The sequence below is a fragment of the Crocuta crocuta genome, unplaced genomic scaffold, assembly GCF_008692635.1.
Source record: "Crocuta crocuta isolate KB4526 unplaced genomic scaffold, BGI_CrCroc_1.0 scaffold515, whole genome shotgun sequence".
Classification (NCBI taxonomy): domain Eukaryota; kingdom Metazoa; phylum Chordata; class Mammalia; order Carnivora; family Hyaenidae; genus Crocuta; species Crocuta crocuta.
Genome location: NW_027528633.1, coordinates 248,795 through 264,153, shown reverse-complemented (window position 1 = coordinate 264,153; position 15,359 = coordinate 248,795).

The window sequence follows — 15,359 nt, the reverse complement described above, 5'->3', positions numbered from 1 at the left end:
CTGAGAGGTGAATTCTATAAAATGCTTAAGGAATAATTAAATTCTTTTAGAATATAGAACTTGTTCAAAATATAGAAGAGAACGTTTCCCAATTCATTTTATGATACCCATGTTACCCTGATACCAAAACCAGACAAAGACATTACAAGAAAAGAGAACGGCTAACCGTTTAGAGTCAATGAACATTGACTCTAAAATCCTTAATGCAATATTGGTAAGTTGAATCCAGCAATATAGATGATCCTTGAATAATGCAGGGGTTACAGGCACAGATCCCTCTGCAGTTGAAAAACCACATATAACATTGACTCCCCCAAAACTTAGTTACTAATAGTCTATTATTGACCAGAAACCCTACTGATAACATAACAGATTATAATATAATCATAATCAAAATATGATTAACATATATTTTGTATATGTATTGTATAACGTATTCTTGCAATAAAGTAAGCTAGGGAAAAGAAAATGTTTTTAAGAAAATCATAAAGAAGAGAAAATACATTGACAGCATACTGTATTTATTAAAAAATTCACATGTAAGGGGACACGCCCAGTACAAAACCATGTTGTTCAAGGGTCAGCCATATATAAAATGAATAAAATATAACCAAGAGTAATTAGACCAGAAATAAAAGCTTGGTTCAACACTTGAAAAGTAATAAATGTCATTCATTTTCAAAAGACAAAAAAATGAAAACTGTATGATCATTTCATTAGATGCAGAAAAATTACACTAGCTTTGGAGTCAAACCTCAGCTCAAATTCCATTTCTACTGCCCACCAGTTGTATAACCTTTACCAAATAACATTATTGAGCAGCCCTAATCTATACACTGTATAAAGTAATTCCACCCTTATACTGTTGGAGTGATGATTAGCGAAGACATCTATGAAGTACTCAGAGTGTACTCTGACCCCAGTGACTTTTTCCAGAATAGCCTTGGTTTGAGGACTGGTGGTAGGATTATTATCTGAGGGCTTAAGAAGCAAGAAGGGTCAGCACTCATCAGTGTTCCCCACTCACTGAGCTAGTGAGGCTGAGCTTCTGTTGGAAGCAGCAACATCTGTCTTAGCTGGCCCTGACAGGAGCTGTCTTTCTCTGAAACCATACATAGAAGGCATCACAGAGTGAGGTCTCTGCCTGTGGGCTCTATGTACAGAGGGCAGCCTGCAGTGTGTCTGACCCTTTGCCAGAAATGCTGCTTTAGCCATTTCAAAATCCTGCTAGAGGTTGGACTTAATTCACTGAACTGCAAGAAGCACTTGGAGGTTTCTGAGCAGAGTAGGGAGACTACAGAAGTAGTCATGTTGTTTGTTGTTATTGGAAATCTGAATTGTACATATGTCAGATGTAACTCTGTTGAGAACCTGAAATGATGATGTCTTGGAATTTGTCAAGTAATGCTACACCAGAAAATTCACCCTTGCAGTAAGAAACATTCTCAGGTCCCCTTGCATTTGTCCAGGACCTTGTATGGCCTTTACCTTCACAGGTTAAGGCATCCTGCTGTGTTTCCTTGTACAGCTTGTTTGTCCAAGAGAAGGGGCTCCACCTTTGTCACACAAGGGAAAGCCCCTCTGAGTCACTCTCTCTGGCCACATGGAGGGATGAGGAGAGATGTGGGTGGACTCAAATGGTGCATCCACAGGAGGCACACCCCACCCAATCTTATGGATGATATTTTTACCCCACTTCTGTCCCCCTTTTGCCTTTAGAGTCCTTTGTCTTATCCCCTCCACTTCATAGAGGGGTGTAAGAGCAAAAGGAGAAACTTGTATCTGCACTTGTGGTCTCACTCACACTCTTATAGGGCTGATTACTCCAGAACTACCAATAACTGACGACAGAACTAAGACATATCTTCTTTGCTTGTTTGCCCAAAGCAAATAAAGCCCAGATACTATAGATACTGTATGATGTATTGGAAAGAGCAAAGGCATTTATTATTTCACTTAATGAGAAGCCTGGAGGTGGGGAGCTCTAGGGTTGATTGTAAGTGACCCAGTAATAGTATCAAGGATCCAGGCTACTGCCATTCACAACACATAGCTTTTCCTCTTAAAATGGTCCCTCAAGGTCCCAAAATGCATTATAAACAAAGGAAAAATGTAGGGCAGGCAAAAGAAGGGAATATTTTTGTCTCATATGCCTTCATTCAAGTGAGGCAGTCCTCAGAACTGTATTTGCCTACATTAAGGACATGTCTTGACAAGAAGACAGATCTCTGCAACTGACTTACATGAAAAATGTTTACCTGCGGGGCCTGGGGGAGACTCAACCTCCCCTGAATGATGTAGCCTCCTACAGGTGGTGGACAGAATCTGGGTTCCATGAAGAAGTGGGGAGTGGCTCGTGGAAACAGTCATGTCTTCCCCATTACAGTGGAGGAGTGCCTGTGCCCAGCTATGCACTGGTTCCCACCCTCCACTGTCTCTTTAGAGACATCAGTGCAGCATTTTTTACCTTTCTGTCTTCCATGCATGAACAAAGTGCATAATTCTCAACAGCATACAAACAGGCGCTGTAATATCTCTCACCTCAAAAATCCCTACCCTGATCCCATGTGTCCCTCAAGCCACTGCCCCATTTCTTTGCTTCTTTGATAGCCCAAACTGCTTGCATTGCCTATGTTTACCATCCTTTCTACTCATATTCTATTTAACTCAGACTTTTGTCTCCCTGTCTCCACCAAAACAGCCGTTAAGGCCACCAAACATCCACCTGACAAAGCCAGAGTTCACTTCACAGTCCCTGTGTCAATGTCTCAGCAGCAAATACACAGTCAACTCACTCCCTCTTGAAATGCTACCTCTGCTGTATTCCTGGAAGCCTTGTCCTAATTCTCAGTTTTGTGGCTTCTGCTGTGTCACCTCTCCTTTTCTCTCTGATCTTCTCAGTTATCTTCTTCACACAGTGAGCTTGTTCAAGCTGAGGACCTGAAATACCACCTCTGTGTGCCCCATTCGTAAGTTTTTATATCTACAGCCTTGACTTCTCTCACTTTCAGGCTGGTGAGTCCAGCAGCCAGCCACTTGCCAGGTCTAGTTGAGGGTCTGACAAGTGTTCCCAGCTTTGTGCGCTTAAAATCTTATTTTTCACAGATGCCCATTCTAGCTCAGCCCAAACCCTTGAAATCATTCTTCAGTTTTCTTTTTCTCTTTTGCACCCTAATATAATCTATTAGCAAATATTGTCAACTCTTCTTAAAAATAGATCCAGAATTTACCCACCACTAGCACTGCGCTTCTCACCTGGGCACTGCAGTGGCCTCATAGTTGCTCTGTTTCCACTCTTTGTTCCCTGAGTTGGCCCGGTCCACATGCAGTCCAGGTGATGGCTTCACAATGAAGACAGGAACTTCAGGCCTTACTCAAAATGCTCCCAGGCCCCTCATTCCACCTACAGCAAAGCCCCAGTGCTTACTGTGTATTACCAGAGCTAGCTTCCACTTCCACTCTGACTTCACCTTCTGGCATTCTCTCTTCACTCTCCATTCCAGCCACACCCTCTTCCCTGCTCTTCTAGAACTCAACAAGTGTGGCCTCACTTACCCTGTCTTATCTATCCTCCATAGCCCTTGTCACTACATGACAACATATATTGATGTGTTTATTTATTCTCTGATTCCTGTGGTAGAACATAAGTTGTGTGAAGGCAGGGACTCCGTTAGTCATGCTTAGTGCTAAAACAGCGCCTGGCACCTACTGGATACTCAGTAAATATTGATTGACTGTTATTTAAGTATGTGACCTTGGATAAGTCACTTTAGATTAGAAGGCCTCAGTTCAAGTGAGGGGTCTCATTGACTTCTAATATTCTTTCATTTTTTAAATGAGTCTCTAGAAAGACAATGAACTAGTTTGCCAAGGTTGCCATAATAAAGCACTACAGACTGAGTGCCTTATACAAGAGAAGTGTATTTTCCTACAGTTCTTTGATTGGAAATATAAGATCAAGGGGTTGGCAGGTTTGGTTTCTACTGAGAGCTACTCTCCTTGGCTTGTAGACGGCCATCTTCTCCATGTGTCTTCACATGGTCTTCCCTCATGTGTGTCTGCATCCAAATTTTCTCTTTTTTTTCTTTCATAGTTTATTGTCAAGTTGGATTCATATAACACCCAGTGCTCATCCTAACAAGTGCTCTCTTCCATTCAAATTTCCTTTTTATAAGGACTCAGTCCTATTAGATTAAGGGCCATTTGTGTGACCTCATTTTAACCTAATCACCTCTATAAAAACCCCACTTTCAAATACAGTCTCATTCTGAGGTACTGAGGATTGGGGCATCAATGTATGAATTTGGTGGTGGGGGCGGGGGGGGATACAATTTAGTCCATAGCACCTGAGGCACATTGTGTGGCCTCTGGATGGGACTTTATGCCCAAGCATCAATTGTATGGTGCCAAGACAATGGCTAAGGAGAGAGACAATTTTGAAAACAACATTTGAATGATGAGAAGGTGGTTTCAAGATTGCTGTGCTTATACTTCTGACTCTATTTGTTAGAATATTTTCCAGTAAGCCTCCTTGTGAAAATATGGGGATTTTTTTCTCCCATTGTTTTGCTGCCTGATCACAACCCAAACAGGTGAGTGGAACATCAGGGCTTGGCCACAGACGCATGACTAGCAGGCACCACTGCTTCCTCTGTCTTCGCTGTTTATAGGCACCCTTTCATCTGGCTCATTGTCTTTCAATCTGGTTTAAATATAGAAATGAACCCCTGATATGGTACTTCAAGGGTGACTTAGTTTCTGGGGCTGCTTGGAGTAGGAGACTGTGGTAAATGTTGCCATCCAGAGAGAGAAGGACCACCCCACGGCCTTGGGAACCTTGCCTTTTTTCTGTTTGGGCCTTTTGTCAGCTCTTCGTTTTGGGAATGCCACTCTGCTTTCCCATTGGTATGGAAACCATCCAAACCATCACTGGATCATTCCCTCTCCTTGATGGATGCTTGGAAAGTCTTTCAATGTTATTCTATCTGCATGTAGTAGAAATTGTGACGACTGGCAAAACTGACGACTTCAGTAAGAGTCTTCCCATGATACCAGTGCAGAGGAAATGGCATGCTTCAGATGGTCAGTATGTTTCAAGAACACTGGGGGCACCTGGGTGGCTCAGTCGGTTAAGTGTCCGACTTCGGCTCAGGTCATGATCTCACTGTTCATGGGTTCGAGCCCCGCGTAGGGCTCTGTGCTGACAGCTAGCTCAGAGCCCGGAGCCTGTTTGGGATTCTGTATCTCCCTCTCTCTCTGACCCTCCCCTGCTCATGCTGTCTCTCCTCTCTCAGAAATAAATAAAACATTTAAAAAAAAAGAACACTGGCATCTTCGACATTTGCTGTATGCAAATCCATCTTCTAAGATGCCTCCCAGGGACTCAAATGCCTTTCCCTGGCCTGAACATTCAGTTCCCCCCACAGTGTCTACTGTTTGCACCCACACTGACCATCTAGAGAAGGAAACAACTGGACAGACAAGGAGCCTCAGGTTTTCATCCCCAAAATAGGGCCTCAGATTGCTGGGCATTGTGGTGCCCCCCTCCCTCCTTAGCCGGGTGCTCTTGGGTTTCCCCAGCACCTCCTGGGGCTGCCACAGCCCCCTGCCGGTGTTCCACTGGGGGCTTCTTGGTTTCTTGTAAAAGACAAGATTAGAGTAACCCCGAAGCTTTATATCCCACCTTATTTCATAAACACAACAGGGAAATGCCAGTGACACGCAAGCCTTTCCTCAAACCGCCTTGTTTTTGAGCTCTGCAATGGAAACACACCACTTCCTTCCACTGAGTCAGGCTCTGCCGCAGTCCTCCTTTCTGGGCACCTGGCTTGCAGCAGCTGCTTAATGCCAGTGAAACATGAGTGCTATATCATTATTTCCACTAAAAATTTTTACTCTCCTGGTGGAACTCAACCATATAAACACACAAACAATATGTGTGTGTATGTTTTTTTTAAGATTACATAACTCACTAGATAAGTCACAAGCGATGACAGGTGTGCTCACCCACTGTCCACGTGCCTAATGCAGTAAAGTCTCCCCCACTGGCACTCACTGCTCTGAATATTCCTGCATGTGGATATCTCAACCCAAATTAGGAAATTTGGCAGGAGCCAAGAATGGTCAGGGACACAGACACAGGGAGTGCCTGGAGTTTGGGGGCAGAATAAGCTGCCCTCAGGCAATGATGAAAGCAGAATCCATGGCCAGGTTGATCCTTCTCATTATTGTCATTCAAACCTTCATGCCTTCTTTATTGCTAAATCCTATCTGTTTTATAACATTGTAGGTGTTGCAGCCACAATAATTTATTCCCATGTTGGTCCCCCACTCAGCACTTCAGAATCCTCCCACTACCTGTACACAGATGATAACAGCCATGAACGTCTTCCATATTAATGTCCCTTCTCCCAACCCCAGCAGAGGGTATCCCCACTCTCCAACCTTCCAAGTGGCATCTGCACTGCAGGGACTTGGGTGGCAGTGAGCCAGAGCAGGCTGGGCTCGGGGAAGGACCAGGAACTCATCCAGACTGGCAGAGGTCCCACCTAGAAGGCTACAGCACTGGCCAGGCATGCAGGTGGCCAGATCCTGGAAATGTGATGGGGAAAGTTTCAGTAGCCCAGGAATCTGGGAAAACAAGAATTGGAATCCAGGGTAGGAATCTAAGGAACAGTCTCCAAATGTTTCCATTTAAAAAATGGCCTGGCATTGAGCCAGGTTCTCTGGCAGATAGAGACCCCATGTGCTTCCTGAACAGAAGCCAGCTGGAACCCATGGGCAGAAATGTTGGCCTTGTTGGGCTGGGTGAGAAGCTCCTTTGCAGGGGCAGCAGGTCTGAGTGGCCACTGCCTTTGCTCTCTCTACCAGCTGCACAGCTTCATCCCCCATCCCTTGCATCCAGACCACCCCCTGCTCTTCTTCCAACCATAGTGGCTGTCCCCACTCTAGCCTTCTCTGAAAGCCCACTTTCATTCCACAAACATCTACAGGGAACGTGCCCTACCTCCCAGTGCCCCAAATGCCCCAAATTTGCTCTCATTGCTCCATCTAGAAATTCCTATTTTCTCCTCCTGTAGGGTAGATGTGCCAAAAAACCATATTCAGCTGTTAGCCTGAGTCTTCCCTAAAGGCTTGGTGACCTGAAACCAGGGGGCCACAAAACTGGAGGGGACCACTTATCCTGACTGCCAGAGAGATGAAGCAAGATCCAGATGATATTTCCTGCTCCCTGAGGAACTGACTGCCCCTGAAGTTTTTCTATCTTAATCTCCAATTTTAATACAATGCTAGACTATCTTACATGTCAGATATGCTTGTCATTGCCAATCTATTATTGCCATTTTTCCTTTAAATCATTTCTTGGAACAGTTCCTATGGTGGCTTCTGGAAAGGCCCGAACCTGGGCTCCTGAGCATAGGTCTTTAACCCTATTTTGTTCCACAGACTCTATTTCATAATGCCAAAGTTAAAAACCACAGAAACCAAAGTTACCAGCCAGCAGGCATGAAGATGTGTTCCATTTTGTTTATTTACAGTGACTCTTATGAGTTCCCTAACTTACCACTTGAAACTCTGAAAAATCAGAAAAAGAAAAGAAAACAGTCACTACTGCCATCTGAAAGGGAAAAACAAAAACAACTCTAAGCACACTTCACACAGTCTGGGGTTTCTGAGTCCCGCCCAGAGTGCTGGCTGCTTTTCCATTGTTTCTCTGCGATGTAACCCTCACTCTCTCTAGAACCATCCTCTCATTTCCTCTTCATGGGTGTTGTGGTTTGGTCTTTGATTTCAAATTCATTCAACATTCATTCACCAAAATTCTGATGAGCATGTTATCACATCAATTCACCAAACACATACTGAAAGTCTGCTCTGCCACATCCATCTGAATTCCTGGGGCCCTCTGTGCCTCACCACAGGCTCCAGTCTTCCCTGCAGGTTCCAGTCTTTCCCCAAGACAGGGGCCTGAGCAGGCAGGAATTGGCTATGTATGGTCACATCTTGGGCCCTGTTTGTTTAGTGGATAAAAGTATGTAGCTGCTGTGGCTCACAGAACTAGCCCTTTGTAAGCACTTGCCATAGTTTGGGATCATATACAGCTGCCTTGTGAGCCATGTACTATCATCACCCCCATTTAATGGATGATGGAAGCTGAGGGACAACAAGGCTAACTAGCTCATTCCAAGCACTCAAGCTAGTCAGTGGCAGAACACAGACAACATGGAGATGACTCTTACCATGAAGTAAGGCAGATGAGGGCCAACCCAAGAAAAGTCAAATCCTGCAGAGGCTAAATAAAAGCTACAAATCCTGGCAGGGTCTTCAAGAGCCAAGATGAGTATTTAGTTTTGGTTTCTAAGGTATTTTTATGGGCTGAGTAATCAGGGAGTATATTTCATGGCTCGAGTCCAGGAGATTGAAAAGGTAGGGGGAAAATGGTTTCAGTTCAAGAAAAGGAAATACTTTGGCTGAATCCTTGAATGAAAACAGGGTTGTCCCAGGTGGGTGTGTTATCTGTTCCTGAAGAGGCTGAAACTGACAAGTCCCTGGGTGGGGATGTTGCAGGGAGGGCCTAGGCAGACAAGTTGCTGCCCACCCTGTTATCTATATGCCCAAACCTCTGCCTTCTATGCTGTCACTGGTTATTTCAATGGTCACTGAACTTCACAGCTCCTACCTGTTTACCCATCCCCTCCAGCCCAACACCATTACTTCTCCCACAAGATTCCCCTGAGGCCACATCCCTTGGCTCTCAGAGCTGTTCTGCTGGACAAGGCCTAGGCAGTGCAGGCCACCTCCTGGGTCCCACCCTCCTGTCTCACTTCTGCCCTCTGGGATTAATGATGACTGTGTGATTGCCAGTGTTCCTACATTAGCTGACTGATGTTCTCATTTGATCTCTCAGGCTTAGCTTTGCCTCACTCCTCCCAAAATGGCAATTCTCTCCAGGTAGGGATTCAGCTTTGTTAGCAGGGTTCAGCTACAAAGGCCTTGGTAGTGCTGGCCCTGAGCACCTTCTGTTTTCTGCTCTTCTGTTTTTTCCCATTGCATTTCTATTCAAGTCAGTTATTTAAAAAAGAGGTACACTGTATTTCCTTCCTTATATCTTCCATCTTCCTCCCAGTCTCTCTAGCACTGATTTTCATGTATTTACATTTGTCATTAGTTCCCAATTTCCATCATTCTTGCCAAAACCTTTCCATCAAGACCCATTTCATTTCCTGGCTTTTCCTCTGGGGTGGGGTTGATACCTCTCTCACTACTTACATAAGTGAGAGATGGTGTGTTCTTTTTTTTTTTTTAATAGTTTATTGTCAAGTTGGTTTACGTATAACACCCAGTGCTCATCCCCACAGGTGCCCTCCCCCGTGCCCATCACCCTCCTTCCCCTCTTCCCCACCCCCATCAACCTTCAGTTTGTGCTCAGCATTCAAGAGTCTCTCATGGTTTGCCTCCCTCCCTCTTCCCAAATATTTTTCTCCTTCTCCTCCCCCATGGTCCTCCGTTAGCTTCCTCCTAATCCACCTATATGTGCAAACATATGGTATCTGTCCTGAGAGATGGTGGGTTCTGTGCAAGTCCCCCTCATCTTGGAATTGAAAGCACTTTCCTGAAAGTTCATAGGACTACTGATTTCCTGGACTTGTGTCTGAGGTAGTGGTTGGCATCCCATTTTACAAATGGACACCAAGGTATCCAGTGACCTCAGCCTCACTGCTTCCAAAAACATCACTGGGAAAACATTCTTTCCTTTTCTTCACAGCACACACTTCTCCTGACAATTAAAACAAATCCAAATCTTAAAAATTCTAAATTTTTGTATTATGGAAAAACTTCAAACATACTTGAAAGCAGCTAGAAATAATACAATGAACCTCAATATACCCATTACCTTGTCTTAATAATGATCAAAGTGTTGCCATTCCTGTCTCATCTTATCCCCCTTTAAAATGTATTTTCAAATATGCATTGATTTATAAAATACAAAAGAAGGAGCTAAAATGAATCTTGCATTTGCTTTATCACAACAGAATCATATGTATTTTAAAAATAGCAGTAAAACGTATGTAGGATACTATGTATATGTATTCAACTACTATATTCTTGATATTCAGATATATTCATAGACCTCTACTGATAGCTATGTAGCCATGGGTCCAATTCTTTTTGCGCTGTGGCACTTTAACATTTAATTCTGAATTCATGTGGATTTGCAAAAAAAAGTTGTTAAAATAGTGTAAAGAATCCCCATATACCCTCTACTCAGTTTTCTAAATGCTGATACTTTATTTATTACTTGTTTGAGCATTCAGTCTCTCTATATAATTTTCTTCTGAACCAAGTGAGAGTAAGTTGCATACATTGCACCCTTTCCTTACTAAATTATTCAGTGTGTGTTTACTACAATTAAAAACAAAGGTATTTTCTACAATACCACAGTATGATTATCCACATCAAGAACTAACATCCTATAATCTTATCTCCAGACAATATTTCAATTTTGCCAATAATCTCACTGATGTTATTTATAGAAAAGAAGAAAAATGTTTTTTCGGGTCCAAGTACAATCAAGGATCTCATAGCCTTTAAGTTGTAACCAGCCTAGGCCTTCTCTAAAGTGGGACAGCTCTACACTGTCTTTTGTCTTTCATGAGTTTGACAGTTTTGTAGAATGTCCTTATTCCTATTATTATTATTATTATTATTATTAGCTGGAGTCCAAAAGGCCATATCACTTCCATTGTAAATGTTCCTCTCAGTAATATATGTGTACTTTTCCCTGTGATTCCTCACCACTAGAGGAAAGCTGTCTTCCCGTTTGTGGATTTCTTGCATTCTCTGGAAGCAGGAGTATGGACCTGAACTGTGGCTGTGCTCATCTCTCAGGTCTTGAGACCCCAGTGGGTGCAAGGGCAGGGGCAACTCTTCTCACACAGCACTCAACTGGCCCCTCACTTGCTCTGCTCTCAATAACATACTCCATTATTGCTCATCTCAAATGACCCCCAGGGAGATGAAATATAAGACTGATATCTTTTTTTTTTAATTTTTTTTTATGTTTTATTTTTTTCTAGGAGAGAGAGAGGCAGCGTGAGCAGGGGAGGGTCAGAGAGAGAGGGAGCCACAGACTGAAACAGGCTCCAGGGTCTGAGCTGGCAGTCAGCACAGAGCCCGACGCGGGGCTCGAACCCACGAACCGCGAGATCATGACCTAAGCGAAAGTCGGACGCTTAACCGACTAAGCCACCCAGGCGCCCCAATATAAGACTGATATCTTAAAGGTCTTTTTCCCTTCCTTTCTTTCATTTCCCCCACTTTGTCTGCTTGAGTCTGGGTTTCCAGTAAGCAATTAGAAACTCTAAGGAAAGTGAAACCTGGATAAGAAAGCACCTTATTTGACTGTACAAGAACAGTCCTCATATGGAAGCACATAATTGTTTTGTCAACTGAGGGACCAGGAGTCGAAGACTTAATTATGGTAACTGAAGAGAGAGTTGGTATCATCAGATGTAATTTGGTCACAGAGGGAATGTAAAGTATTTGACTTAACCACATAAGATAATATAGTGTGGGGGGGTGGTTTCAGCATGCTGTGAAAGGGGGATAAAGGCCTCTTTTCTAAGCTCAGTGAGAGAGAGAAATGTAAGTATTTTTTAATTTATAGAGTTATCCAGTAAGAAAACTAGAAACAGAGAGGCAACAGTAGGAGAGAGTGAATGAACAAAAGACAGGTTTAGGAAAAGAAATCCTTAGGTCTGGTTTTCTGGGAAAGCCAGTAGAACATGCTTAAAATTGATAACCTAGAAAACAGTTGTGCTTAAATGTTATGGAGGGACATGGATGTATCTGCTATGATGACAGGTGAAAGAATGCCAAATAATGGCTTCTGGGAACCAGGCCTAGGGGAAGGAGCTGTGCCAAGACTGTTTCTTTCTATTGTAAGCCTTGTTGTATTCTCTGATAATTTACCATGTAAAAATTGACTTGATTTAAAAAAAAATATATTAATGAACTGAGAATCAGAAAAGCTGGGTTCTTGTCTTGGTTTTACTAGTTACATTCAATCAGCAATTACCTTAACAATAGTTTCCTGCCTCATAGATAATACCTGCCTCACCTACCCTCTCAGAGTCTGTTGCATGGGTCAAAGAAGATAATGTGTCTTATAGGTATTTTGTCAGCTGTGTGTTGTAGGTAGTAGCAATAGTATTAGTATTGTCATTATTAGAAGAGGGGGAACAAACATGTGAAAAACAGTCCAAAAATAAAAATAAATAAGGACTGTAATGACAGCCATGCAACACCAATTTAAACAGAGGAAGAAGGTGTATAGCGGGGAACTCTGAAGAGCCCCAAGATAAGATAAAGGTGCTACTCTCAGGACCGTCCCACCTTTGTAGAAAGCAAAGCCCCAGTATGTGTATACAATCATTTCAAGAGGCATGGCTTTGACCTATTTATTCTACTTGTGAAAATGTGTTCTTTTGGAAATAAATATTGATAGACATGAATGTACCTAATGGATCTCTATAACATAAATGTTAATAGAGAACTAAGTAATGAAATATGGTACTTAATCTTGCTATAATATATGAACACTGTAGCAACATGGAAAATGTATTATATTACAAGCAGATAATAAAATTGCACTACTATGCTTTATACTACAATTATAGCCATGCAGAAGTATATGAATATGGGCAATAATTGGAAAGAAATAAAGAAAATGAAAATATTTGTTGTGTTAGGAAGTGTGTAATGGGAGATTTCAGTTATGTCTCCATTAAAAAACTATTTGAACCCCCATACTGTCCCAGCCAGGCACTATGTGAGCCAAACAAAAAGAGGCCTGCACTCTTGATGCTTAAAGGTTTAATAACACAGTTTTTATGCCACTTTAATTGTGTAAGAATTGCAAGAGAAAGAATGAGGATGTGATGGCATTTGCTTCACAACAACTTTTTAAAAAGAGGAAGTCTTTGCTACAGAATTTGTGCCCCCCCCCAAATTTAAATGTTGAGGCCTAACCCCCAGTATGATGGTATTAGGAGGTGGTGACCTTGGGAGGTGATCAGGTCATTGGAACCCTCATGAGTGGGGTTAGTACCCTTATAAGAAGTTATTATGAGGATATATTTGAGGACACAGTGAGAAGAGAGCTGTCTACAAACCAGGAAGAGGGAACCAGATACCAGAGCAGTCAGCATCTCGGTCCTGAACTATCAGCCTCTGGAACTGTAAGAAATATATGTTTGTTGTTTAAATCCTCCAGTTTGTGGTAATTTATTATAGTAGCCCCATGGACTAAGACAGTTTCTGATGAGGAAACATGGAGACTAAGAATGGCTCTCCCTGAAATTAGGAGGTGGCTGTGGGGATCAAGGCTGGAAAAGACAAATTAAGGAAAGAATATTTCACAAACTATGAAGTGAAGTTATGAACCTTATTTGCCTGGAGAATTCTAAAATATGACTATACAAATAAGTTCTCAAAGCTTTAGATATATTGACCCAATAATAGGTCTATCCATGATGACACAGGGAGGGCTTGTTGTCTCCAGATTCCTACCCTGAGACTAGAATTGTAAGCAAGTGTCTGGGAGGTGATGCAGGATGGGGAGTGGAAAGCAAGGCAGGGGAGGGAGGAAGCCAGTTGTGGGGCTGCTGGGGACACTTAAAATAGAATCCATCCCACCACTGAAAGCAAGGAAGTAGGGCATTTGTCTTCCACTCCCACATGCTGCTGCCTTGGGGTTCCCTCACTGCCATCCTACATACAGTGGACCTGGGGTTAGAAGTCCATGGGGAGTGCAAAAAGAATATGGGCAGGACCCCACAGCATTGGCTACAAGGAGAATTGGCACACATGGCTGTGTGTCTGAGCTTAAATGATGACAGCACAGAAGGTGTCCTGCGTCTTTGGGAACTGTTCCAAATCTTTGCCCAACGGAGCCCTGGGCTGGAGGCTGCCTGCTTGGGGCAGATGCACACTGGGTCCCAAAGGCAGGATTTTCTAGCTGGTGGTTTTGATAGGCGGTAGAGTTGCCCTGAAGTAAGTTCCATTCCTTTCCTTGCATTGACTCCATTTATCAAACACTATTTGGGGATGGACACATCTGGAAAGAGCTGCAATAACCTCCCCAAGTGAGTTACTAAGGGAAAAATCAGAAATGCCTACTCCTAACCTCACTGCCTGTCCTCAGGACTGAGCCTCTCCCAGAAGGCAACCAGGCACACACTCCTTAGTCTATTCTGAACCTGCCTCCCACCTGCACCCCAAACATCGACAAACAGGATGTGACTAATGCGCCAGGCCATTTGGAGAGGCTTATTCTGTCACCAGAGATACTGGGCAATGAAGAGGTCACTCCCTGAGAGTGGAGTATTGAAAGAGATTGGAAGAAAGATTTATGATAGGCCAGAGTAAGTCCCAGGAAGTCCCTCAGTCTTGGACAAAATGGGATGGTTGGTCATCTTGCACATCTGAAAAATCCTAGTGGTAGCTTGATATAGGGTAGACATGACACTGTCAGACAATGAGAGTCTTCCCAGGGCCCTTTGGTGTAACTCAAGGGCTTTGAGAAATCTTCTCTCCCCAAAGTAGCACTCCCACCAAACTTCCATTTATTATAAAGTTCTAGAACATGGTTAATCTAATCCTCAGGGTTTTGTTTTTTTTTTTTTTCTGATTACCTGAATATAAGCTACTGGGGGAGGTCACTTAGTGTTTATTCTTTCCTTTTCTCCAACTATATAACCATAACACATGGATGGAAGGTGGGAGGGAGACATTTAATTTGCTTTGCTTGCTTTGCTTATTTTCACTGTCCTTGTGACCTAGTGAACAAGGGACATTTGCTATCCCCTGTTTGTGGCAGGAAAAGAAAATTGATTCTCACAGTACCATGAGCATCCACAGGCCCCAGGAAGCATGGTTTCAGAGTCTGGCTCTTCATGGACCTTTGTGGTCACAGTGTGTCCAACACTTTTCTGAAGTACAGAGGCAGTGATACTCATCATATATATTGCTTTTTATTCTGAGGGGGGAAAATCAGAGGAAATGGCATACTATAGAAAGAAGAAAGAGAAATACAAGAATTGAAATGGTTAACTATGCCTGTGACAAATGCAGTGATAAGGTCACAGATACATGAGGAGAGTGATAAGCTTGTCTCCATTTCCCTGAGACCTTCTCATTTTTAAAACAGAAATTCCAGAGTCCCAGAACCTCCTCAGTCAGTCCTGGGCAAGTGGGGATGTTAGTCACCCTGCATATATGACAGATTCCAGTGGTGGTATGTCTTGGTGTGGAAGAAGTGCCAGTGAAGGATGCAAACCAAACCAACAGAGTCATGA